The sequence below is a fragment of the Mus musculus genome, chromosome 15 (assembly GCF_000001635.26).
Source record: "Mus musculus strain C57BL/6J chromosome 15, GRCm38.p6 C57BL/6J".
NCBI classification, from domain to species: Eukaryota; Metazoa; Chordata; class Mammalia; order Rodentia; family Muridae; genus Mus; species Mus musculus.
Window position 1 is genome coordinate 39,041,849 of NC_000081.6, and position 25,708 is coordinate 39,067,556.

A 25,708-nucleotide genomic window follows, 5' to 3' on the forward strand; every position below is an offset into this window, starting at 1 on the left:
AGCAATAAAGCTTGCAGGAACAATGTACAACTGTACTCAAAAGCATCCAAGAGGTGATGAAGAAGTCTCTGAAATCCTCAACAGAATCACACAGAATTTAATGACATCTCAAGGACCCAGAGCACCCATGGGGACCCATAACTGTTACACTACTCATGGATTTGAAGAAATCTTGGCTAAACTTTCCAGATAAAACCAGACCCAAACCAGTTTGGAATTTCCAGCCATCATCAAAGTCAATTTTCCTGCTGCCTTAGTTCAGCTGCTGGGTGTGTCCACTAGCTGCCTCCTGAAAGCTCGGCATTGCCATGGCAACAGTTGGTGGACACACCCACCAGGAAATGAAAGATGTAATTTGTAATAACCACACGAAGCCCTGCTGCTTCCTTTCTGCTTGGAAAGCAAAATCTTTAATAGCTCATGGCCCACAGTCGAAGTCAAAGACTTGTGATTCCAGATGGCAAAGGTCTTAGCAGCAGCCGCTGTGATCGTTCATGTGCAGAGAAATCCAACTTCTATCAGCTTTCAACAGCAGCGTGTCCAGAAAGAGAATGAGGAAAGGTCTAAAGGCTAATTGAAACGAGCAGACTGTGCGCCCAGAGCTGGCTGGCAGTGGGAAGCGGCACAGTGAACACTGTTCGGGCAGGGAGGCCCGCTGGGGCAACTGCAGAGGCATCGAGATGTGTGCTGGTAAGCGCTCAGTGAGAACAGAGAGAGATTGCTGAGAAGGCTAAAATTTGGAGCCAAATCTGAGGTTTGTATTTTCCATCCCCAGAAGAAAAATAGACTGGAAAATACTTCAAAGAAAAAAATTCTAATTTACTACCACAAAAGAAGGTAATGGTGAACCTACTTAAAGTTTTGATTAAAATGACCTTTTAAAGGTTTTCCAAGTGAATTATTTTGCAAACATACACTACTGATGTGTGCACGACTTATGTATTCCCTAGTTATTTTTTACTTACACTGAGTTTTAAAATAATTACATAAAGATTCTATTAAACCCCATGCACACCCATAAAATCTAAGTATATTATTATTCTTGTACATATAATGTATTTATTTAAAATTTTGTTGTTTTTTAAGATAAAGTCTCAAAAAAAAAAAAAAAAAAAAAAAGCCGGGCATGGTGGCGCACACCTTTAATCCCAGCACTTGGGAGACAGAGGCAGGCAGATTTCTGAGTTCGAGGCCAGCCTGGTCTACGAAGTGAGTTCCAGGACAGCTAGGGCTACACAAAGAAACCCGGTCTCGAAAAACCAAAAAAAAAAAAAGAAAAAGAAAAAAAAAAGATAAAGTCTCACTACATGGACTTGGCTGGCCTTCAACTTGGGGTAATCCTCCTGTCTTTGCCTCTTCAGTGTTGGAATCACAGGTTAATTTGTTTCCGACTCAGAAAATGTCCCAGTCTGAGTAGACTCCACACACTAGCTAGACATCACCAGCCCCCATTTGTTTCTGCCCTTCAGGCTGCCTATGGTCTGTCAAACAAAGCTGATCATGACAAACCCTGGTTGCCACTTTACATCTCTTACTCACTACCACAGTTAGGACAGGCTTTCTGGGAAAAGAACAACATGCTGTTTCTAAAGCTGCCCCCTCCCTTGGTAGGCTCTGGGCAAATAGAAAGTGAAGAAAAACAATCGAGCTGGCAGGCCTGTGTTTCCTCAAAGGACAGTCATCACTGCCTGGTCACTGGCCCTCAGACTCCCGGGTTACAAATGCTGGCTGAAGGCTTTTTTTTCTGTCTGGACGGAAATCACAGATACACAGGCGCAGCCCTGACAGTTGCAGCAGCTCTCAAAGCTTACCTTCCAAATCCATTAGTTTTAGCTTCAAGCCCTGGGAATAGAGACTTTGCAAACCTTCAAAGCCAAGGGTTTATGCTGTGCGTGCTCAAGACTTGCTGCCTACACTCAGTGACAATTACAGCTCTGAGTCTGGGACCAAGGCTCTTAGCCTCCTTTTGAGTGTTTCAGCCCTGAGTTGGAACTATGTGGGCTCTAGTACTGTGGTTCTCAACCTGGGTGGTGGTGGTGGGGTGTCTCAACCCTTTTGGGAGTCACATATCAGTTAGTTACATTACAATTCATAACAGTAGCAAAATTACAGTTATGAAATAGCAAAGAAATAACTTTATGGTTGGGGATCACCACAACTTGAGGACCTGTATTAAAGGGAAGGTTGGGAAGCACTGCCCACTGGCTCTCTGGCACACCTCAGATGCCTATTTGTTGCTACTTCCACACTAGAGATGACAGGCCATGTTTTTTTGTCCTCTCTTCCTGTAGTCATCTCTGCCCTCTTAGCAATAAAGACTGCAAATAGGCAAAGAAGAATGTATAAGGCCTAGTGTTAAAACACTTGGCAAGATGTGGGGGTGGGGGCAGGCATTAGTGCACAGGAGAGGAGCCTCCCAAACTAACTCTAGAAAGGGGTAAACAGGTTGTATTGCCAGAAGAAGGGTGTGGCACATTGTGCTTGCATAATAGATCTACCTACCAGTCACAGCCTGCCGTAGGCCCGTGTCCAGTCCCACCAGTTACAAGCTTTCCATCAATCATATGCTTGGTGCTAGAGTAGCCCTTCTTTGTCCCAGACACTATTGAGGACTGCTATTACAAGTTCTATAACAGCCAAGAGTAGGCTCTTCTGTAGCCATTGCAGGCTAGGCCATTGGGAAGTCACAACTGAGATGAAGTTTTCTATTCCCAAAACTTGTAGCTAGAGTAAATCTTCCTGAAGCAGAAGTTTATGTTTTTAGCAAGTGCTATAGCTTCAGTGTTCCTTGCAGCTGGAGTGAAGGTTTCATCCATGAAATTATTGAGGCAGTAGGGATGCCGCGATGACAGTGGTCAACAGAGGGACTTCTTGGGCAACATCTCCCTACTCAAGGCAGCCAGGAGAAGGGTCTGATATGTTAATCTAAAAGTTCAATTGCCAGGGTCTCCAACAGCTTAGCTTACTTATTGGAAGGAAAAGCAAACATTAATGTGTTTATAATATAGATAATATCATCTGAAATGGAGTCTCATGTAACCCAGACTTCCCTCAAATTTGCTATGTAGCTGAGGCTGACTTTGAATTTCTGATCCTCCATCCTCCTTCTCTCATGCTATGCTGAAGACTGAATCTAGTGATTCACACGTGCAAGGCAACACTATGCCAGCTGCTATGTCCTCCTTCTCCTGGACCTATTGGTAATAGTAGAATTCTTTTCTCTCAGAAAGTTATTAGTTCTTTGAGGATTTCATGCAATGTTTTTATCGTATTTGTTTTGATCTAACTCCTCACAACTTTGTATCTTTTTTCTTTAAACACCCATCGCCTAAGTTAAGGTTTCCATTGCTGTGAACAGACACCATGACCAAGACAACTCTTATAAAGGACAACATTTAACTGGGGCTAGCTTACCGGTTCAGAGGTTCAGTCCATTATCATCATGGCAGGAAGAATGGCAGTATCCAAGCAGACATGGTACTGGAGAAGGAGCTGAGAGTTTTACCAATTGTTCTGAAGGCAAACAGGAGAAAGACTGGCTTCCGGGCAGCTAGGAGGAGGGTCTCAAAAGCCACCCATACATTGACACACTTCCTCCAACAAGGTCACATCCCCTAGTAATGTCACTCCCTGGGTCAAGCATATTCAAACTATCACACTCATCAAGCCAAATTTGTGCTGCCTATACATTCTTGTATTGTGTGGTTTTCCACTGGAACACACTCTCAAAGAAAAGTTTACTCTCCCTCTCCATCAGCTAACAGTTTCCAATCATTCCTTGGCTAGGAGTGGGACTTGTTGTCCATCTCTCCTCTCCATGCTGGAGTTTGGCGGGCTTGAGATTGCACAGATCCTGTGCGTGCTATCACAACTACTATGAGTTCATGTATGAAGCTGCCCTGTGGCATTTAGAAGACACTGGCTCTTTGCAGTCATCTACTGCCCCTGTTTCTTATATTCTTTCCTCTCTCTCTCTCTCTCTCTCTCTCTCTCTCTCTCTCTCTCTCTCTCTCTCTCTCTCTCTCTCTCTCTCTCTCTCTCTCTCGCTTCTGTGCAAGGATTCCTGAGCTTTGGGAGAAAGGATGTGATACATATGTCCTATTTTAAGCTAAATGATTTACAGTCTCTTTTCTTAGCCTTAGCCAGTTCTGGTCTTACCATATGGGTCTCACAGTTCTATTCACAGTTGTTAATCACCAACTGCTGTGAATAGAACCTTCTCTGATGAAGGTCATAGATGCATTAACCTATGAGAGTAACCAAAAGTCATTAGGAGTCAATACTATGTCCATTAGCTGGATAATGATAATAAGTTCTTTCCTCGAGCCTAGGACATGTAGTGACAGATTCTTGGCCTGACGGTGGTGTGAGGTATGGGTTTCATCTTAGAGTGGGATGTGATCAAGCAGAAAATGATTCTTGTGTTACTATTTCACCCATGGTCGTGCCTTACCATTACCATTATCTGTCATTATCATAGCTTGCAAAATTCAAAGCTGGGTCAGAATGGTGATTACGTGTCTCCTCCAGCAGTGTCCATACAGATTCCTGTGCATCTGTGTTCACTGCTTCCCTATTCACAACAGCTAGGAAATGGGAACCATTTAGATGTTCATTAACTGACTAATGATAACGAATGCGAGTTGTATTAAACATCACCATTTTCTTCTTGTTTTGAAACAGTTTCTTGTGATGTAGTCTTAGTTGACTATCAACTCACTGTGTAACCTTAGCAGACTAGCAACTTATATATAACCCAAGCTGGCCTTCAACTCATAGAGGTCTGCCTACTTCTACCTTTCTGGTGCTGGGATTCAAGGTGTGCTGCACTATATCCCACTTAAACATTAACATTCTCAACACTATTTTACAGTACCAATTTCCTAGCCTAACACTCCTAGAGAGACAGGCCCTTCCTGCCTTCTTATGTGCAGTCTTTCCAGACATCATATGATAAAGATATTTTGGTTTTGTTGTAGTTGAGGTGTTAGAGATGGAACGTGGGCTTTAGGCATGCTAGACAATTGCTCTTTCTATGTATATACCTGGCTTCCCAATGGTGTTTTGCATGGGACAAGAGAGCTCTTGGATTTTTAAGGCCAGATAGAGCACATCTGACCTCCACAAGTACACAGTGAGGAGAAAACTGAACGTGAGTATGCAAGAGATAAGAATACATAAAGAATGCAGTTACAAAGAATGAACAGAAGTTTAAATACCTTGGTATGAAAGCCTCCAAGGATAAACAAACAAACAACCCCACCCCCATCAAGTAGCTAAATTATACTTGTAAATAACAGTGCTGTGTAAACAACCCCCAGGGGATGATACATTAGGTTTACTATGGTTACATATATGTAAGTTTAGAAAGCTTCTATTATGTTCTTGATTTGACATCACCATTAAGATAAGGCATAGTGTATACATTTGTATATATTTTTGCATGTGTATATCCAGATGTATGTGAAAATAATCAGCTTAATGATTTTCAGTATTTTACTGTCATCTTGGAATTTATAGTATTTACTAGTTAAAATTTCCTTTTTCCTTCATTCCCCATTTTTCAGAAATTGCATATTTCTTTCTGGAACACAGCACGCAAGATCTTATCTAGTCATTCTGCATGTGAAAACTAATATATGAAATATATAACTGGCATAGTTGATTATTCCTCCTGCTGTAGCTTCGTTTAAAACTTGACTTTGACAATTTTTATGTTTCTGGATAGAAAGCTTAGAAATATCTGGCATGTCTCACCTATACTGAATTCTAAGTTAAATATTTCAAGATGCCTTTGGTCAGCCAAGCCTGACTCTTGGTATGCAGACATGAGCAAATCACTAAGAAAAATAATTAAAATTTTTACTTTGGATAAGCGGCTTAGAAACCAGAATATCTGTTGAACATATTAGCAGTGACTCATAACCACATGAGTTAAATATCCTGAAGGATGAAGTGTTTAGCTCATAGTTCTGGATGTGTTAGGATCTAAAATTATTATAACTCTAAAAAATGATATTGAATTAGCTATACTGGACCTGATTTCTAACCTCAAGGCCAAGAATTCGCTAATAATGTACCCTGCTAGGCTCAGACATGACAGGAGCCTCCCTGTTTACCTCTCTTAGACTGCTTCGTTCCAAGTCTCTGTCAGACAGAGGACAGAAATATTTTTGAGGCAGTCCAGGGCGTGACTTGCTTACTTCTAGTGAAATGCCTAAAATCTCAGAACAAAAGGAGTTCTAGTGACAAGTTGTAAAAGAAGAGAAACCTTTTGGGAGCTCCCTGGGGGTTCCACCATGTGTGGATTTCCTCCATCAGCCAGAAAGGAAGAGAGCTGGCCATGGGTACACCATCAGGAAGGGAAGAGAGCTGGCCATGGGTACACCATCAGGAAGAGAAGAGAGCTGGCCATGGGTACACCAGCAGCCTGTGTTAGTATGTTCCTGTTCTTGAGCATCACAGAGCCATTGCACTATGACTTCAGGGTTTTCTAGGCTACTATTCGTACAGGAATTTTAATCCAGCAACGGGGCTGTTCTGTCAAGGGATCACATCTGAAGACCTTCTAGGTCTGTGTGATCTGGCTGGAATGTAGACACGCCACATACCTTTAATCCCTCTGGCTGGAATACACACAGTATCAATCAGTCCGGAAAGAGGAGCTAAGTTCTGTCATCCAGCAGTGTGGTGGCTTTTCCTCCCGCCATAAATACCTAGATTGCCAGCCAGTTTTGAGCAACTCACAGTCTCACCTCATAGATAGCAAGCATCCTTGCCAGCTCACAATGGTTAGGTTCATTTCCTTTATGTGTCTAATATGTGTGCTTGTGTGTGTGCATGTGCGTGTACATGCATGTAGAAGCCAGAGGTAGATATTGGGTATCTCATTCAATCATCTACTTTCTTTAAGACGGGTCTCTCACTAAACCTGTAGCTCACCAGTTCTGCTAGCTGGCAATTCTTCTCATGGGCTAGCCAGTGAATTCCTTGGATGGGTCTATTCTTACCCCTCCCCTCCCTACACCCCCAGCTCTGCAGTTACAGACACGTGCCTGGCTTCTTTCGTTGGTGCTGCGAACCTGAACTCGGATCCTCATAGGCTTCATGGCAGTTATTTTTCCAATCAAGTCACCCGCCCCCCCCCAGCCCTAAGTTTCTGTTACTCTTGCCAGAAGCATATTAATCAATTTAACAATTACCTCCTTGGAAGTGATACCTATACCCCAATACAGAGGGTAGGTCACATGAGAAACACAATCAATGTCTACCGAAATATGCTGTGACTATATGTCAAACCCTATGATGACTCCATCTAAAGGCGCATCATCTAGGTGAGCCTAAATGTCAGCTTTTTTGTGCTTCTGGCAGAGAACCAAAGTTAGAGAGAGCAGGTGAGATCTCTAGGTCAGTCAAAGCACTAGCCATCCTCACAATCTCAGTTTGATTCCTTGAATTCACCTGGGAAAAGAGAATTACTCACTCCATGAACACAGTGTGTTGTGTGCACGTGCTTGCCACATGCAATCACACACACACACACACACACACACACACACATCAAAAGTAAAAATAAATTAAGATGATAGGTCGGGATTTCTGTAGAGCAAGGTCATCTGGGAATCACTGATGGATGCAGGATGGAAGTAACAGTTACTATCTGGCTGGGGAAATATGCCTTATGTATATGGGAACATCAGCCTTAGATATGGAACCATTGCTGTCAGCATAAGGGAAAACTGGCAGAATGGAGTCAGAGATGAGCTGGTAGCTTTTCTCAGCATACTATCTGGTAACCAAGCGTACTGAGGCTGGTGAACATGGGAATTGAAAGGTTTTTGGGTTTTGTTTTGTTTTGTTTTGTTCGCTGTGTCCAGAGCTCCCATTCTTTTTGGTACTTAGAGAAGGGCCAATCCAAGTGGAGATGCTTTAGAATTGTCACCGCTGAAGTGAAACTTGCAATAAAGCAATGAAAATCTAGGGAGACTTATTAGAACATGACCTAGGTTTGAGGAGTCAGCTCGGTCGTCAAATGCTTCCTGGTATTCATAAAGCTCTGGGATTCCTCCTCAGAATATGACCCAGAGTCATGTATGGGTACCTAGGTCAATACTCGGCTATTTATCCCATCTTACCCATTTTTTAAAAATAAAATATGAATACATTGTTGCTGTCTTCAGACACACCAGAAGAGGACATTGGATCACATTGGATCCCATGGTGGTTGTGAGCCACCATGTGGTTGCTGGGAATTGAATTCAGGACCTCTGAAAGAGCAGTCAGTGCTCTCAACCACTGAGCCATCTCTCCAGCTCCAAGATTTATATTTGTTTTGGTTTTGGTTGTTGTTGTTTGTTTGCTTGTTTGTTTGTTTAAGAGCAGTTTTAGATTTACAGGAAAAAAATTCAGTGGAAGCTACAAAGCTTTCTCACGTACCCCTGCTTTCAAACACATGAAATCAAAATTCCCACCAGAGTGATGTATTTGTGGCCACTGGTGAAATGACTGCTGATAACTCATCGGAGGCCTATAGTTGACACCAGGGATCAATCCTTGCGTTGCACCCTCTAAGGGTTTAGACACATGTGTCACAACTGTGTGTCTACCAACGTGATGCCACAGGTTTAAACATGCCTTCCTTCCCACTTCTCCCCCACATGTGCATTTTCCAGAAGGTCATCTGGTTGGTATTGTATGTAGCCTTATCAGATCAGACTTGTTTTCACTTAGAGGCATGAATTTAAAGTTTCTCCATACTTATATCTTTTTATGGTTTAGTACTCAACCATTTTTCAGTGGTAAGTAATATTTTGTTTTCTAAATGTATCACAGAATCATTCACCTTTTGATGGCTCATGATTGCTTCCAAGTTTTTGTGATTATGAATAAATCTGTAAGCATACATGTGCAGAGTTTTGTGTAGACATAACTTTTCAACTCCTTTGAGTTAATACAGAAGAGTAGACTTGTTGGGTCAAATGGTAAGAGTATGTTTAGTTTTATAACAACTGCCAGACTGTTCCCATGTGGCTATGCCATTTGTCAGTTTCACTGGTACTGACTGAGTGTTCCTCCTCTTTATCCTCACCAGAACACGATGCGGTCCGTGTCTGGGGGTTTGGCTATTCTAATAGGCATACACTGGCACCATTGCTCTCCCAGCTTCTTGCCACATCGTGACACGGGGCGCAGAGCATCTGCTGCGCGTGCTTACTTGCCATCTGACAATGTTCTTTGATGAGTTAACTTTTCAGGTTTTTTGGTTTTGTTTTTTTCTTTTCTTTTGCCCATTTTTAAAAATTGGGTTATTTTCCTACTGTCAAGTCAAGCAAGCATTTAACTTCATTTCAGTGACAGATTTCAAGAGATTGGCTTTTTCCTAACCCGACTCTACCCCTCTGTTCTAGATGCTGCAATGCATAGATGAAGACAAGGACTACAAATTCAGGACAGTTTGACGCTAATTCTTCCGCATCCAAGTGACAGATTGTTGTTTTAAATATTTTAGGCAATATGAAAGATATAATAGTCATCATATTGGCAGTGTTTGGGAATAATAGATATGGCAGTCAAAAAAGAGACGCCACTGAAAGGCATTAAATGCATGTTATGATATTCCTTCCGAGTATCACAAAACTTTTAATGCTAACCAAACCCCATATTTTCTGTACTTATACATTTGAAAGTTATCTTGTGAAAATTAGGTAAAGTGCTAAGTTACTCACGAGAAATACATAAACTTACAAATGCTTACGCACTTCACTCTTACTGGTGTGCTGAATGGTAGCAGACAGAATAGAGGAGGGGTTGGAACAGTAATCTTACGCTGCTTCAGGCAGGAAAACCTGAGGAAGATTGTGTTAGCAGAGATTTAGCAAAGGACTCAGACTTGTTTTTGTTGTTGTTTTTGTTTTTGTTTTATACAGAAATACAAACGGATCAGCATGGAAGCAAACACCATGGAGCTAAAGTATGTTCACAGTTACTGTAATAAGAGGAAAGAAATCAGCCATAGCACTTTGAAAATTAAATGTCTAATAATTAACTTTCTAGCAACAGGCTAATAGCCCAGGAACTTGGAGGGTGTGATGAGCACAGAGAACATGAGCGTTGTGAGTCGGGCCATGTTCCATCTGGGGAACACAACACTGTGGGAAAAAGACTCCAGCTCGCAGGTGACGTGTTCTTGCTTTACTCAAGACTTTTCAGTAAATGGGGACCCCAAATGTCATCCCCAAAGGAGAAGCAGACATTCCACTGACAAAGAATCCCTTTGGAAGTAGGGAACAAACATTTTACCTCTCCAGTGAGCAAAGATATGTGTGTAAGCTTTGGGAGATTTTGTATAAAACATCACATAAAAAGATCTTCTCTGGAACTTTCCATTGCAATCAGGAATAAACTAAGACACTCCCTTCAGAATAGAACTGAATGCCACAGATGAAAGGCACTTTGTGACGCATCTTTTGAACTTAGATTTAGCTATCTTGATTTATCCTAAGCCTGCCCCCTAGAGGTCTCCCATTTCCACTAGGTACCTAGACAGAAATTAATGGGGAGACTATAAAAACAACAATGCACCTTCCTGGTTACAAGAATGGGAAATTGATAAGATTTCACCCACCCACCCCAGTCCGACTGCAGTCTGTGGCAGACACTCCAAGTTGTCTCACCAACGACTAGCAACTAAAGAAGGGCCTTTCTTTGCTAGGAGAACCTAAACATCCCTCATGTTCTAGGAAAATTACTTGCTTAGTGACTTAATTTGGCAATAGATTCATGAGACAGCCTTGACCATTGAGACGGCAAGGGAAATCTACCAAGAGGACTCTGGGGAGAATTTTATCAATGTTGAGTATCTAACAGGGTCATGTCATGCCTGGGGACAGTTCAGGACAATGCTATGGACAAATGATAAACGCAAGGACACAGAGGGGATAGATTAGCACCAGGGTTTCGGGAGAGCCAGCTCCCTCCAAAGCCCAAAGGTCACCTCATCCCCACACATTGACCCACCTCATCTTTTTCTGGCTTTGGTGCAAGCAGCTTGGGCACTGGACGAACATTTCTTCTGGCTCTAGACTATTTATATGCTTCAAACCATGCTTTCTGTGGCATCTGTAAAGAAATTAGGAGGTCAACAGTGTCCATAAACATATAAATCATTAATTTAATCAAGAATTAGAAGGAAGAGTCAGTAAAGTTTCTCTGATGATTTTGATAATACCAAGTTATAATATCTACTGATATTGCTAAGAGATTATTTTCCAATTATTTCAAGCAATATAGGAAGGAAATTTGTGTAGTCTTGGTTTTCTGTGCAGTAGTTAGTAAGCCATAGAGCAAACTTCTGTGTCATACTTGACCACAAGCTACTTTGTTATGCTTGTTTTTCTTCAGATAGTCACACATTTATTGTTTTATGTCCAAACCTCTTGATCTTTCTTTTTTTTCTCATCACCAATCAATTCTCATTTTGGCGCTTCTTAGCATTCTGCATTAGTTTTTTTGAAGAGGTGCATCTGTATTCGTTTGTTCTGTCACTTGCTAAAAGCCTTGCAAGGTGGAAGCAGATAATACTGTAGGATTTTTGTTTTGTTTTTTACAACCACCACAATGTCTCGACTTTATGTCAACAAAGCACATCCATCCACCAAGCACAGGGACCTGAAGGAATAATAATAATAATAATAATAATAATAATAATAATAATAATAATAATAATAAAAACACAGTTCAACAGATAGTAGAGAGAGCCATCAGCTTATAATGAATGGTAGAACTGGACATACTTTGTAAAACTAAATGTTTAGGGAATGTAATTCCAAAAATCCTGATTTATTTGGCTTCCTTTTTTTTATCACAAAACAGGCAGCTCTTTGTATCTTGAGAGACACACAGGCTGCAAAGAGTCATCTGAACTGCCCAGAAATGCCTTTAATCTTGACCATTTTCAAACCCAAATCTCCATGGTGAATTATTTTCTGAAGAATTCTTACAATGCAGTATCTGTTCAAATGGCTCAGAGGATGCTGATTAAAAAAAAAATCCTTCTGTCCACGAAGCATAATGGAGAGGGGGAAAATGGCACAGCTTTGGGTAATTTAATAAGAAGGAAGAAAATTTGACAGGAAATGAAAGACTACCCAAGTTGAAAGCATGCAGCACGCAGAGTAAATGAAATCTGAGTCCTCCGGGCCTCAGTGTTTGCCTGAAGCCCTGCAGTGGACGCCAGGTTCCAGCTCTGTAAACATCTAGAAGTAAGAAGGGGATGATCTACAATATTCTTGCCACAATTGCAGGTCAGGGAGTTTGGGTTATCTTTCACCAATAATTTAGATTCTATAATTTTCAATCAACTTGTGCTTTCTAAAATTCCTAACCATTGTGAGCTGGTAAAGATGCTTGCAATCTATGAGGTGAGACTGTGAGTTGCTCAAAACTGGCTGGCAATCTAGGTATTTATGGATGGAGGAAAAGCCACCACAGTGCTGGATGACAGAACTTAGCTCCTCTTCCCAGACTGTTTGGTACTGTGTGCTCTCAGAACCATTTTCAAGTGTCTCCTGCTATGCTCTGACCTCCACAGACAGCTTGACTTGTTCTATTGATGTATAGGTTAGGTACTCTCCTTGAGTTGGACTTCCTATACTTTCTTATGGACCTTTGACTTATCCAATAAAAATAAGTATAATGATTCCAGCACTCGGAAGGCAGGCGAATTTCTGAATTCGAGGTCAGCCTGGTCTACAAAGTGAGTTCCAGGACAGCCAGGGCTATACAGAGAAACTCTGTCTCAACCTCCCCCCCCCCCAAAAAAAAAAGTATAATGAATATTGTCTTAGTTAGGGTTGCTATTGTTGTAACGAGGCATTATGACCACAGCAACTATTAAAAAGGAAACCATTTAATTGGGGGCTGGTTTATACAGTTCAGAGGTTTTGCCATCATTGCAGGAAGCATGGCATGCAGACAGATATGGTGCTGGAGACGTAGCTGAAAGTTCTATATCTGGATCAGCAGACAGCAGGGAGGCAGAACCACCATTGGCATGGCTTGAACATCTAAGAGCTATAAGCCCATTCCCAGTGACACACTTCCTCCAATAATGCCACAATATTCCAAGGCAACACCTCCCAGTACTGCCACTCTCTATGAGCCTGTCTATAGAGGTCAAACCACCACAAATATGCCATGGATTCTTCTTAAGAATCAAACGCTCTGTTAAGGCAGATTCTCTTCATGTGGTCCAATGAAGATGACACTATCATGATCTTCGTCTGGCAAAACTGAGTTTCAAATACATTTAGGCACCTTGTTGATTAAGTGGTTGGATTAGAATTCAGCCAGAGTCTATATAACTTTTACCTTCTATTTCATACACAATGTCTATGTAATATAATCACTGTCCTACTGCTAAGAAATGTAGAAAAAAGTTAAATATATTAAAATTACTACTATCTGATTATGAGTTGCTCTCAATTATACATTTCAATCATAAGATATGTGGATTGAATTAGGTGATCTTTAAAATTCAACATTGCAATTCTTGGGTTTAATGGGGCTTTATTAGAACTTGAATCACATATAAACTGTACTAAATAATTCTAACCCACTCATTTCCTTCTCTGATTTTTCAGTAAAGTTTGTTGTTGTTTCTTTGAGACTGGGTGCTTAAAGTGCATGGAAAAAATGCAATCTTCAGCTACTTTCAATTATTAACTACTTAAATATTCTTATTTTCTCTTCACAGTGCTGAAGGTTGAACCCAGGGCCTCATTTGAAAGATCAAGTTTCTCTTAAGCTTTAAGCTCAACATAAAAGCCATAGGCTTATACATTTACGAGATTTAATTGCCCTAAAACTCAGCTCTAATTAGAAACCAATTGAATAAATTATTCTATACATTTTAAGCTACATTTACATTATTACACTGGATTGTTACCTTATTTGCAAAATTCCTGCCAAGGAAAATGTAAGAATATAGTATGTAGAATTTTTTTTTACTTCAATTGCCCCAAGACTTCTTATAAATTCAATAGACCGAGGAGCTGAAGTTGTGGCTTATAGACAGAGAAAGTGTAGCATAGTCAGTTCCTGCATTCAACTTCCTGTAACCAAAGTGGGGGAGGGGGGGAAGGTCTTATTTAACATATAAAACCTTTACAAAGATGACTAAATGTGATTATTCATTTAGAATTAATAGTACCATCCACTGTCACATTTTCTTAAGTATGATATATACTCAGAATTAACTAAATCATGTCATCACAACTGTTATAAGACATTGATAGCATTAAATTTCAAAATTAGATCTGGAGAAGTCTTGCTTGTTCATCTGTGGCTGGAGAAGCATCATTCTGAAGTAGCATGCAGGACCCAGAGCCCATTCATCATGTCCAAGTGGAATGAAAGCCTAGAAGGGTAGAACAGGCCTGACCCATCAGACCAGAACAATTCATCTGGCTGAAGTAGAAACTCCCGAAGGTCATAAGGTAAAAAACACCTTTGGGAACCCACAGACCTACACAGCGAAGCACAGTGAAGTTAATTGAAATCTAGAGTGACAGTACTGAGGACTAATTCCCAGACCTGGAAGACTGGATTTGCAGAAGTCCTTTGTATGCATCAAAGCACTTTCATTTTGTTTTATTTTTAGCTACAGACACACAGCTCACCTGTTACATTGTAACTGGGTAGAGTCTGTGAATATGGCTGAATGTTAATCCCAGTTTAGTTATTGTCTCCATCACCGATCTGGATTCTTGCTTTAAACAGAAAGGGACCAGAGGCAGGGGCTGAAGTGTCTGAAGACAGACTCTCTGCTGTGGCTCACTTTTTCCCTTCCAGCCACCAGACTGCTATGAGAACAGTACAGAGGGGCTTCAGTGAGAGCTTCATCCTGCTGAGTAATAGGGTAGGATTAATGGGTATGTGATCTGAGCAATCAGAGCGGGGCATTTAAAAGGGATCCCACACTTGCAACAAGGTCTTACAACTTAGACCACGTTATCTTGGAGATCGCAGCATTCTTCCTGCCTCAGCCTTCTGAGAGCATGGATTAGAGGAATGAATTGCCGTTCCCAGCTTTCAAATATATCTTTACTACTATATATTTTATTGTTTAACGGTTTCATACACTTATAAAACGAACTGTAGTCATTTCCACATCTCATCCCCTCTCCCATCCCTGTCTCCTGCTGAAACCTTTTTTTTTTCCTTTCTGGTAAGGCCCCCTTATATTTTCATGTCTCCTTTTGTGTGTGACCCAGTGAATTTAATTAGAGTTGCTTGCCCTAGTGTTCCTAGGGAGTTATTTATTGGAGCAAATGCCATTCATTTATCAGCGGGTATCCCACTGAAAAAAAATGATCTCCTCCTCCCCTAAGTACAGTTAACTCTCAATAGTCTGCCTCTGGCGGGGCTGGAGTCCTATGAGCCCCTCCCACCTTCATGATGACACTTTGATGGGCCCAGTCTTGTGCGGCCCAGTGAGTTAGTGAGCAGTGTCTGACCGGTCCAGCAGGTCCAGTTATTCAAGGGTCTCGAGGGGACCTTCTCCTAAGAACCAAATGGGGGGAGGGAGAGACGGACACCAAGTGCAGGAACGACACAGTGGAAGCAGTCTGAGTAGCATCAAGGTGTCACTGTATTCAGCAAGGCTCAAGGCTTAAATGCACAAGCAAAAGGGGAAGTACTTCTCAGCAGGAGGAATGGGGCAGCGGAAATGCACAAGCAAAAGAGGAAATACTTCTCAGTAGGAGGGGTGGGGCAGTGGAAATTTTTCTTTTGGCAGCTACACGGGGAAGCAGGAACTTGGTGGTATCAGGGTGTGGTCAGGACATCTGGCACTGACTTAGGGCTGGAACATTCTGTGGTTGTTCTCAGAACGGTGTGTCGGTGGCCCACTTTTGACACCCTTTTCTTCTCAGGGGAGAGGCCCAATTCAGAGATCAAGACACTAGAGTTGTCTTAATAGCTCCCAACAAGTGTCTGCATCATGTCCTAAAGACTTCTTTTTGGTACATATCCTCCCATCCTCTGACTCTTCTACAATGAATTCTCTACTACAAGAGCCTTGGAAGTGATGATACTGCTATTGCATTTAGGGCGGGCCATCCTACCATCATTAACTCTCAGCGCTTTGTCCAGTTCTGATCTCTGCATTGAGCTCTGATGGTGCAGGGAGAAAATCCTCTGGCAAGGGCTGGATATAGCACCAACTTCTGATATCAACCAAGGCCACGGAATCCTTAATATTAGTTGTTTTTTAAACAACAAAAGACTGTATTTTCAATTCACAATTGATAGGACAAATTATGTAGCTTTCTAATGAATGCCTTTGGATTGCTGCTTCTGCCAAGCGGGAGTCAAACTTACATATCATAGAAGGCACTAACTAGCCTGGGATTGAGAATGCTTGACTGAAGCAGGAAGATCAGGGCAGAGGGATGCGTGGGAGGGAGGGTGGGGTGGAGGGGGTTTAGGGGAGTATGCTGTTACTCTGTTTCTGCTCCTTAGCTGTGGCTCTCTCCAACAGGGGGCAGGGGTACCTGCCTGTGTCTCTAATAGGAACCTTGCCGAGTTGAATCAGACTTCCCATCTATTGTGATCCCTAGTGTTGCTACAGGCTGTCAAGACCTGCACCCCACCATTGGTGTTCTACAGGACTCCCTGGCCCTAGCTGGCCCTACCTGAGAGGTAGCCTGGTCTATGAGGAGAATTTTTTTTTCCAGCATGAACAATGGACGGATGGTCGGAGCTTCTTTATTTTTTAATTATATAATTTTATTAAATTTTTATTAATTAAAATAATTTTTAAATATAAATATTTTGATCACATTCTTCCCTTCCCCCCAAGTCCTTCCAGATCCACTTCCCATGCCCAATCACCCAACTTTCAGTTCTTTCTCAAAAAGCAAAAAACCAGTACAACAACAAGCCCCCAACCCAAGAAAAATCATAAATAAAACCGCATAAAAAACAACCAAACAAGCAACAACAACAAAAACACCACCAAACTATAACCAAACAAAAGCACACAAAAAATCGTGTAGTTCAATTATATGTTGGTCAGCTGAACATGAGACCTGTCCTGGAGTGGTTGTTGATATACCCAGTGTCACTCTACTGGACAAATCTGATTTTCCCTTTCCCAGCAGATATAAATGACAGTTCAGTTGTTAGTGACTAGGTTTTCATTCATCAATTCATATTTTAAATATAACAAAGTAAAATATAATGAGATAAAAACAATTGGATAAGAAAAACAAAATAGTATAATGGGATAAAACCAAAAAAGTATAATAAGATTTTAAAAATTGGACAAAATAAACCAACAAAAGGAAAAGAGTCCATGAGAAGGCACAAGAATCAGACTCTCAGCTGGGCGGTGGTGACGCACGCCTTTAATCCCAGCACTTGGGAGGCAGAGGCAGGCGGATTTCTGAGTTCAAGGTCCACCTGGTCTACAGAATGAATTCCAGGACAGCCAGGGCTACACAGAGAAACCCTGTCTCAAAAAAAAAAAAAAAAAAGAATCAGACTCTCTTGTTTACACACTCTGTCTGGGGTTCATATGAACATTGATCATAGTGATTTAGAGCCTTTTTCTCCTGCTGTCATCCATCCCCTTGGGTGCCTCTTCTGTTTCCTCTTTTATGGGGTTCTCTGAGCCCTGAGATTTGAAAGGTTTGATGGAGCCATACTATTTAAGGATGAGTGTTCCAATGTCTCTCACTCTCTGCATATTGGTTGTGGGTCTCTGTATTTGTCTCCATCTGCTGCAGGAGGAAGCTTCCCTGGTGATAGCTGAAAAGGCCAACTGATCTGAGAGTATAGCAAAATATCATTAGGAGTCGTTTTATCAACCTACATGTTTTAAGCCAGTATCATTTGGTTTTACCCTAGATCCTTGAGCTAACTAGTCTCTGAGGTTCTTGTTCACCTAAGCAGAGTCACTGAGTGGGCCTTAAGTCAAACTAGTTATTGATTATTCCCCCAAGCTTTATCACAGTACACCATTGTAGACAAAGGTTTTGTGGCTGGCTTGGTGTTTACGTTTCTCATAGATAGCGTGCAGAGTATGTTACTGTACCAAAGGCATTGGAACAAACATAGGTTCTATGTAGGCACTGACTCCATGTTCAGTGATTTTTGTAGATGTTGTGTTCAGCAATGGGGACATGCCTTCACTTTGGCCAGCGACTCAATTAGATGTACTGAAATGTAACCCAATCCCAACTGAAAGCTTCATTTAGTGACAAGAAATGGCCAGTTGGGACTCTGTCTCCCCCATTACTTGGTGATCTCATTTAGATCATCTTCATATATGTGTATACTTTAGGAAGTTTCTACTGTATTGAGTTTCCATATTACTCCACAAATGACCCTTAATTTTAGTTGCATCTTCCTTCTCTTCCACAACCATCTACTCCACCTCCCCACTTGATCCTCTTATTCCTGCCCCCTTCATCTACCCATAGCTATCTATTCTATTTCTCTTTCCAGGTGAGAGCTATCTCTTCCCTCTGTTCCCTTACTTTATACCTAATCTCTATGGATCTACAGTGTGTAGCTTGGTTATCATTGATTTCACAACTAATATTTACAAATAAGTGAATACGTACCATATTCATCTCTCTGAGTCTGGGATACTTCACTCAGCATGTCTTTTCTTAAAAAAAAAAAAACCTGAATAATACTCCATTGTATAAATATGCTACATTTTCTTTATCTATTCTTCTGCTGAAGGACCTCTATCTTGTCTCCAATATCTGGCTATTTTGAGTAGAACAGAAATGAACATGGTTGAGCAAGTGTCTCAGTGACAGGAGGAAGCATCCTTTGGATGTACACCCAAGAGTGGCATAACTGAAGCTTGAGGTAAATCACTTCATAGCTTCCCGAAGAACCACCATGCCAATTTCCATAGAAGCTACACAAGTTTGCAGTTCCGCTAGCAATGGATAAAATGTTCTCTTAGTCCTTCCTCATCCTTGCTAGCATGAACTGTCACTTGTTTTATAAATTTTGGTTATGACTGGTGTAAAATGAAATTTCAGGATAGTTTTGATTTGCTTCTCCTCAGGGGCTAAGGATATTGAACATTTCTTTTTAAGTGTTCCTCAACCATTTGAGTTTCTTCTTTTTCAAATTCTCTGCTTAGAACTGTACCCCATGTCTTAATTGAGTTGGTTCCTTATGTTCCATTTTTTTTTTAGTTCTTTATATATTTTGGTTATTATCCCTCTAATTTCTCTCCTCCCTCTCCCCCTCCCCTCCCCTCCCCCTCCCCTCTCCGTCCCCCTTCCCCTCCCTCTCTGTCTTTCTTTCCCTTTTTTTGTAGCCTGTAGCTCTGTCAGAATGGTGGTATTCTTTGCTATATACCCTTGTCAGTTTTATGAAATCCCATTTGTTGTTTTTAGTCTTTGTCTCTGTTCTACTGCTGTGGAGAGACACCATGACCGACTCTCCAACGCCAGCAACCAGCACCGTCTCTTGCTTGCTGAGCTCCAGACGAAGGAGAAGGAGGGTAAGTAAGGAGGTGTCCATACCATGGCTTGTACAAAGCAGACTGCCCACAAATCCACCGGTGGTAAAGCACCCAGGAAACAACTGGCTACAAAAGCCGCTCACAAGAGTGTGCCCACTACTGGAACGGTGAAGAAATCTCATCGTTACAGGCCTGGTACTGTGGCACTCCATGAAATCAGACACTATCTATCAGAAGTCCACTGAACTTCTGATCCGCAAGCTCCCCTTTCAGCGTCTGGTGCTCAGGACTTCAAAACAGATTCGCACTTCCAGAGTGCAGCTATTGGTGCTTTGCAGGAGGCAAGTGAGGCCTATCTGGTTGGCCTTTTTGAAGATACCAATCTGTGTGCTATCCATGCCAAACCTGTAACAATTATGCCAAAAGATATCCAGCTAGCAAGCCACATACGCGGAAAACGTGTTTAAGAGTCCACTATGAGGGGAAATATTTCATTCTCAAAAAAATTTTTTTCCTCTTCTTCCTGTTATCAGTAGTTCTGAATGTTAGATATTTTTTCCATTGGGTTAAAGGTACCTAAGTATATGATTGTGAGTGGAAACATAGGGGACAGAATCAGGTATTAGCATTTCTCAACGTTAATTTGTGTGTGAATTTTTAATATAAATGCAATATGTAAAGCATTAATGCAAGCAAAATCTTTCAGTGAACACATTTCAACAGTTCAACTTTATAACAATTATAAATAAACCTGTTAAAATTTTCTGGACAATGCCAGCTTTTGGAATTTTTAAAAATAAGTAAATTTCTTATTGACGGCAACTAAATGGTGTTTGTAGCATTTTTATCACACAGTAGATTCCATCCATTCACTATACGTTTCTAACTGAGTTGTCCTACATACAAGTACATGTTTTTAATGTTGTCTGTTTTCTGTGCTATTCCTGTAAGTTTGCTATTAAAATACATTAAACTATATAAAAAGAGAGAGAGAGACACCATGACCAAGGCCACTCTTATAAAAGACAGCATTTAATGGGGGTGTGCTTGCAGGTTCAGAGATTTAGTCCATTGTCTCTATGGTGGGGATCAATGCAGTATGCAGGCAGCTGCTGGAGCAGTAGCTGGGAGCTAGATCCTGATCTGTAGGCAGAGAGAGGAAGAGCAAGATGCTTGGCATGGTGTGGGCTTTTGAAACCTCAAAGGCCACCCCAGTAACACACTTTTTCCAACAAGGCCTCATTTCCTCTAACAAGGTGTGGTAGTTTGAATATGCTTTGTAGATGGGAAATGACACTATTAGGAAGTGTGGCCTTGTTGGAGGAAGTGCATCATTGTGGGGGTAGCCTAGTGCAGAAGAACCAGCTTCTTCTGGCTGCAGTCAAATCAAGATATAGAACTCTTGGCTCCTCTAGTATCATTCCTGCCTGGACACTACCATGTTTCTCACTATGATGATAATGGACTAAACCTATAAGCCAGTCTCAATTAAATGTTGTCCTTTATAAGAGTTGCCTTGGTCATGGTATCTCTTTACAGCAATAGAAACCCTAAGACACGAGGCCACACATCTTCATCCTTCTATTCCACAAACAGTGCTTCTCCCTGATGAGTAAGCATTCAGATATATGTGCCTGTGGGGGACATTCTTACTCAAACCAACCCTGTGCCTGTGCTATTACTGTTCTGTTCTGAAAGATTTTTTTCCTGTCCCAATGAGTTCAAGACTATTTCCCATTTTGTCATTTACAATATTCATTTTATCTGGCCTTACATTGAGGTCTTTGAGACATTTCTTAGTTGAGTTTTGTGCAGGGTGATAAGTATCGATCTATTTGCATTCTTCTATGTGCAGCTATCCAGGTTAGCCAGCACCATTTTTGAAGATATTGTCTTTTGGGGGGCCCACAAACCACACAAACACTTAGTCAGACAGGGATGGTTTATTGAATGCATTCCATAAGACTGATCAATCAGGGCCATAGCTCAGAACTTGGGGGCTGAGGCTATGACCCTGTGTGGAGAGCCATGCCATGAGCAATTGCTGTGGAGAGCAATGGCCATTATAAGATGGCGCTGGCCTCTGCTGTGCCTAACTAGTAAACAAGCCGTGTACGCAGGTGCGAGAGTGAACTCACTCCTAGTCACTGCCCATTATCGGGGCATAATAGTGGGGTGATGGGCGAGCAACAAATCAGGAGCTGACACGCCATATCAGGTGCTGAAACACCATGGCTGAGGGCTATATAAGCAACTCCATTTTCTGGGGTCGGGGTCTTCCTGAGAAGTAAGCAATAAAGCTTTTGCCGCAGAAGATTCCAGTTGTCCCGAGTGTGCTCTTGCCGGCGGGGACAAAAGCTCGGGCAATAACCCTGGACATTTTTCTATGTCAGCTTGTAAAGGCTAAAACTACACAAACAACAATGAGCTCATACATAGGGCTGGATGTGCTGCCCAGTGCTCAGCCCTGATTCAAGTAATTTTAGACATAACGGTTCATATTGATCTTTAAGTTGATGGGTCCTACCTAAAGCTTATAGTTATGGAACTTCTTAAGATGAAGCAACCTCATGACACACAAAACATAACAGAGTATGTGATCAGCATGACCCTGCTCTGAGTCAAGTTACTTTTCTGCATCAACGACTAGCAGGCATATTACAGCAACAATATGAAACAGCTGGCAGGCATGGAACACAATGACTACAACTATGCTAGGGGGGCAGGCCTCAACAGTCTTCTTCCTATGTTATATATTTCTGGCTTCTTTATTAGTTTCCTATAGATGTGTGTGGACTATGTTTCTGGGTCTTCAGTTTCATTTCATTGCTTAATATGTCTATTTTTGTGGCAATATTATTCTGTATTACTATTGTAGCTTTGTGGTACAATTAGAGACTGGAGATGGTGATACCTCCGGCAGTTCTTTTATTATTCAGGATCATTTTAGCTCTCTCTGTGTGTGTGCATGTGTGTGTGTGGTTTCCATATGAAGCTGAAAACTACTTTTTCAAGTCCTGTGAAGAATTGTGTAAAGGAATTTTAATCCAAAAACATGGCTGCTCTGGCAAGAGATCACATCCAAAGACCTTCTAGGTTTATGTGATCCAGTTAAAATGTAAACATGCCCTGGATCACAGTATGATCTGGCTGGAATTCCGACATGCCCTTAGTATACACCTTTAATCCCAAACAGTGGAAATAAGGTTAGTTTATAGAAGGAAGCAGTCATGTTTGATAGTGACATCTAAGTGAGGGGCAAACAAAGTAACGGATCAAAGAAAGATTTGACAGAATGAGTCAAAGTTAAGTTACTCCCATCTTTCATGAGAACAGAGAAGAGAGATGACTTAAGAGAACAGTGGGAGGAAAGAGAGAGAGGAGGAGGGCAGGAGGGAGAGCTTAAATGGGAAACTTTCATAGAGATAGGTGGCAGGTGAAAAGAGAACAAGCCAGAAAATGAGAAGTACCCAGAAGATTAGAACAGATTGCCTGAGATAGTTTGAGGCCAAGCAGAGCAATTCAGTGAGAAGCCGAGAGAAGCCAGTTTGAATCAGTCAGCTTGGAAAGAAGTTTGGGCCAGAACAGAAGACTCGAACCAGCTAGCCAGAGCTCAGAAAGAGCTAGAAAGAATGAGTTTATTCAACAGTAAGCCTCTGAGACGACAATTTCATCTGGTGAATAAAAGTTGCATTTGCAGAGTTGTATTGGAATTTTGATGGTGATTGCATCGAATCTGTAGAGTGCTTTTGGTAAGATTGTTGTGCCTGCTCAGAGACTTGAGAATGCTCAGGAAGCATTCACAAACCCCAAACGACTGATTCTGATGCAGCTGCACCAAGGTCTTTTTATTCAAGCTTGAGCTTGGGCTCGTTGCTGACACTGACACAGGACAGGAGGGTGAAGCCCCAAGCCTTAGTGGGACAAGTTTTATAGGAAATAGCAGGCAAGTGAGGGGGTTTAAAACCTGGCAAGCATTTAGTTGAATGACTATTGTAAGCCAACAGGTGGGTGCTCTGAAACAAAACCATGGACAATCACAAATGGTCTGAAAACACACATGGAGCTATCAGACTAACCTTGATTGGCTGTTGCTAGAGAGTAGCTAGGGAGTAACTCTGGAGTATGTGCCAGAGACAAACTATGTGGTTCTTCCTGGAACTTGAGTGCAGCTTGGGTTCAGCTTCAGATCATGTTCTCAGCCCCCCCCCCCCCCCCGAGGCCAGTCCCAAAATGGAGTTGGTTTGGCCTCTCAAAATGAAAAATTTTGCTATATTAATTCTACTGATCAGTGAGCATAGGAGATCTTTCCATCTTCTGATAGCATTTTCAATTTCTTTCTTCAATCTTTTTTATCATACAGATCTTTCACTTGCTTGGTTAGAGTTACTGCAAGATATCTTATTATTTGATCCCGTTGAAAAAAAAGGGTTGTTTTCTTGATTTCTTTTTCAGACTGTTTGTCATTTTTATGTAGGAAGGCTACTTATTTTCGTGAGTTAATTTTGTATCCAGCTATTTTGCTGGAAGTGTTTATCTGTAGGAGTTTTGTGGTGGAATTTTTCTGATCACTTACGTATAATACTGTAGCATCTGCAAATAAAGACACGTCATCTTCTTCCTTTCCAATCTTTATGCCCTTGATTCTGTCAGTTCTCTTATTGCTGAAGCTAAAAACTTCAAGTACTGTAGTGAATAGATAAGGAGAGAGTAGAAAACCTTGTCTTGTTCCCGATTTTAGTGGAATTGCTTAGAGTTTCTCTCCATTTAACTTGATATTGTCTATGGGCTTACTGTAAAATGGCCTCCCTTGTACCACTAATCTCTTCAAAACTTTTATCATTAAGGAGTTTTAGGTATTTTTCAAAGTCTTTTTCTACATCTAATGAGATGATCCTATGGTTTTTTGTCTTTCAGTCTGTTTATATGGTAGATTATATTTGTCAGTTTATGCATGTTGAATTATTCCTGCATTTTGGGATGAAGCTTACTTGATTATATTGGTTAGTTTTTATTTGTTCCTGGATTCAGTTTGCAAGTATTTTATTGTGTATTTTTGCATCTATGTTTATAAGGGAAATTGATCTATAATTCTTTTTTGTTGGGTCTTTATGTCAAGGTAAATTGTAGTCTTATACAATGAATTAGGCAATGCCCCTTCTGTTTCTATTTTGTGGAATAATTTGAGGAGCATTGGTGTTAACTCTTCTTTGAAAATCTGGCAGAAATTTGCACTAAAATCATCTGGCCCTGTTTTCTGTTTGTCTCTTTGTTTTGTTTTGTGGTCGAGGGACACTTAATGACTGCTTCTATTTCACTAGTGTTTATTAGTCTATTTAAATTGCTTATCAGATCTTTATTTACTTTTGGTAAGTGGTATCTATTATCTACTTCTTTTAGATTTTCCAGTTTGGGGCTGGTGAGATGGCTCAGTGGGTAAGAGCACCCGACTGCTCTTCCGAAGGTCCGGAGTTCAAATCCCAGCAACCACATGGTGGCTCACAACCATCCGTAACGCCCTCTTCTGGAGTGTCTGAAGACAGCTACAGTGTACTTACATATAATAAATAAATAAATCTTAATAAAAAAAAAAAAAAAAAAGATTTTCCAGTTTGGTGGAGTATGGATTTTTAAAGTATATCCTTATCATGATTCTCTGGATTTCCTTGATATCTGTTATTATGTTCCTTGTTTCATTTCTAAATTTGTTAATTTGGATCTTCTTTCTCCTCCTATTAGTTAATTTGGATGAGAGTTTGTCAATCTTATTGATTTACTCAAAGAACCAACTCTGTTTCACTGATGTTTTTCTATTGTTCTTTTTTTTTTTTCTAATTTATTGATTTCAGCCCTGAGTTTATTTCTTGCTGTCTGTTCTTTTTGGGTGTGATTTCTTCTTTCTGTTCTAAAGCTTTCAGGTGTGCTATTAAGTTGCTAGTATGGGGTCTCTCTATTTTTTTTTAAATGTAGGCACATCATACTATGAACTTGCTTCTTAGAACTGCTTTCCTTGTGTTCTGTGAGATTAGATATGCTATGTATTCATTTTCATTCAACTCTAGAAAGTGTTTGATTTCTTTCTTAACTTCTTCTCTCTTGAACCATTTTTTATTCAGTAGAGAGTTGTTTGGTTTCAAGAGTTTGTAGCTTTTGCTGAGTATATTATTCTGCACTGGCATTTGTGATCTCTTAGAATCTGAAGCACATCTGCCC

At 41.0% G+C, this 25,708-nt stretch overlaps 1 long non-coding RNA gene across 4 annotated transcripts; it reads left to right on the plus strand.

Moving 5' to 3' along the window:
- Positions 1-342: 342 nt before the first annotated feature.
- Gm7194 lies at positions 343-25,056 on the plus strand. 4 transcript variants are annotated; one of them, XR_001781629.1, is made up of 5 exons: positions 9,926-9,970; positions 10,054-10,175; positions 14,314-14,495; positions 19,428-19,534; positions 24,896-24,930. It is a non-coding gene; the product is annotated as a predicted gene 7194 (long non-coding RNA). The 4 variants fall into 4 exon arrangements; XR_001781628.1 differs by having other exon boundaries at positions 9,941-10,175; XR_001781630.2 differs by lacking the exons at positions 9,926-9,970; positions 10,054-10,175; positions 14,314-14,495 and adding an exon at positions 343-690.
- Positions 25,057-25,708: the final 652 nt, after the last annotated feature.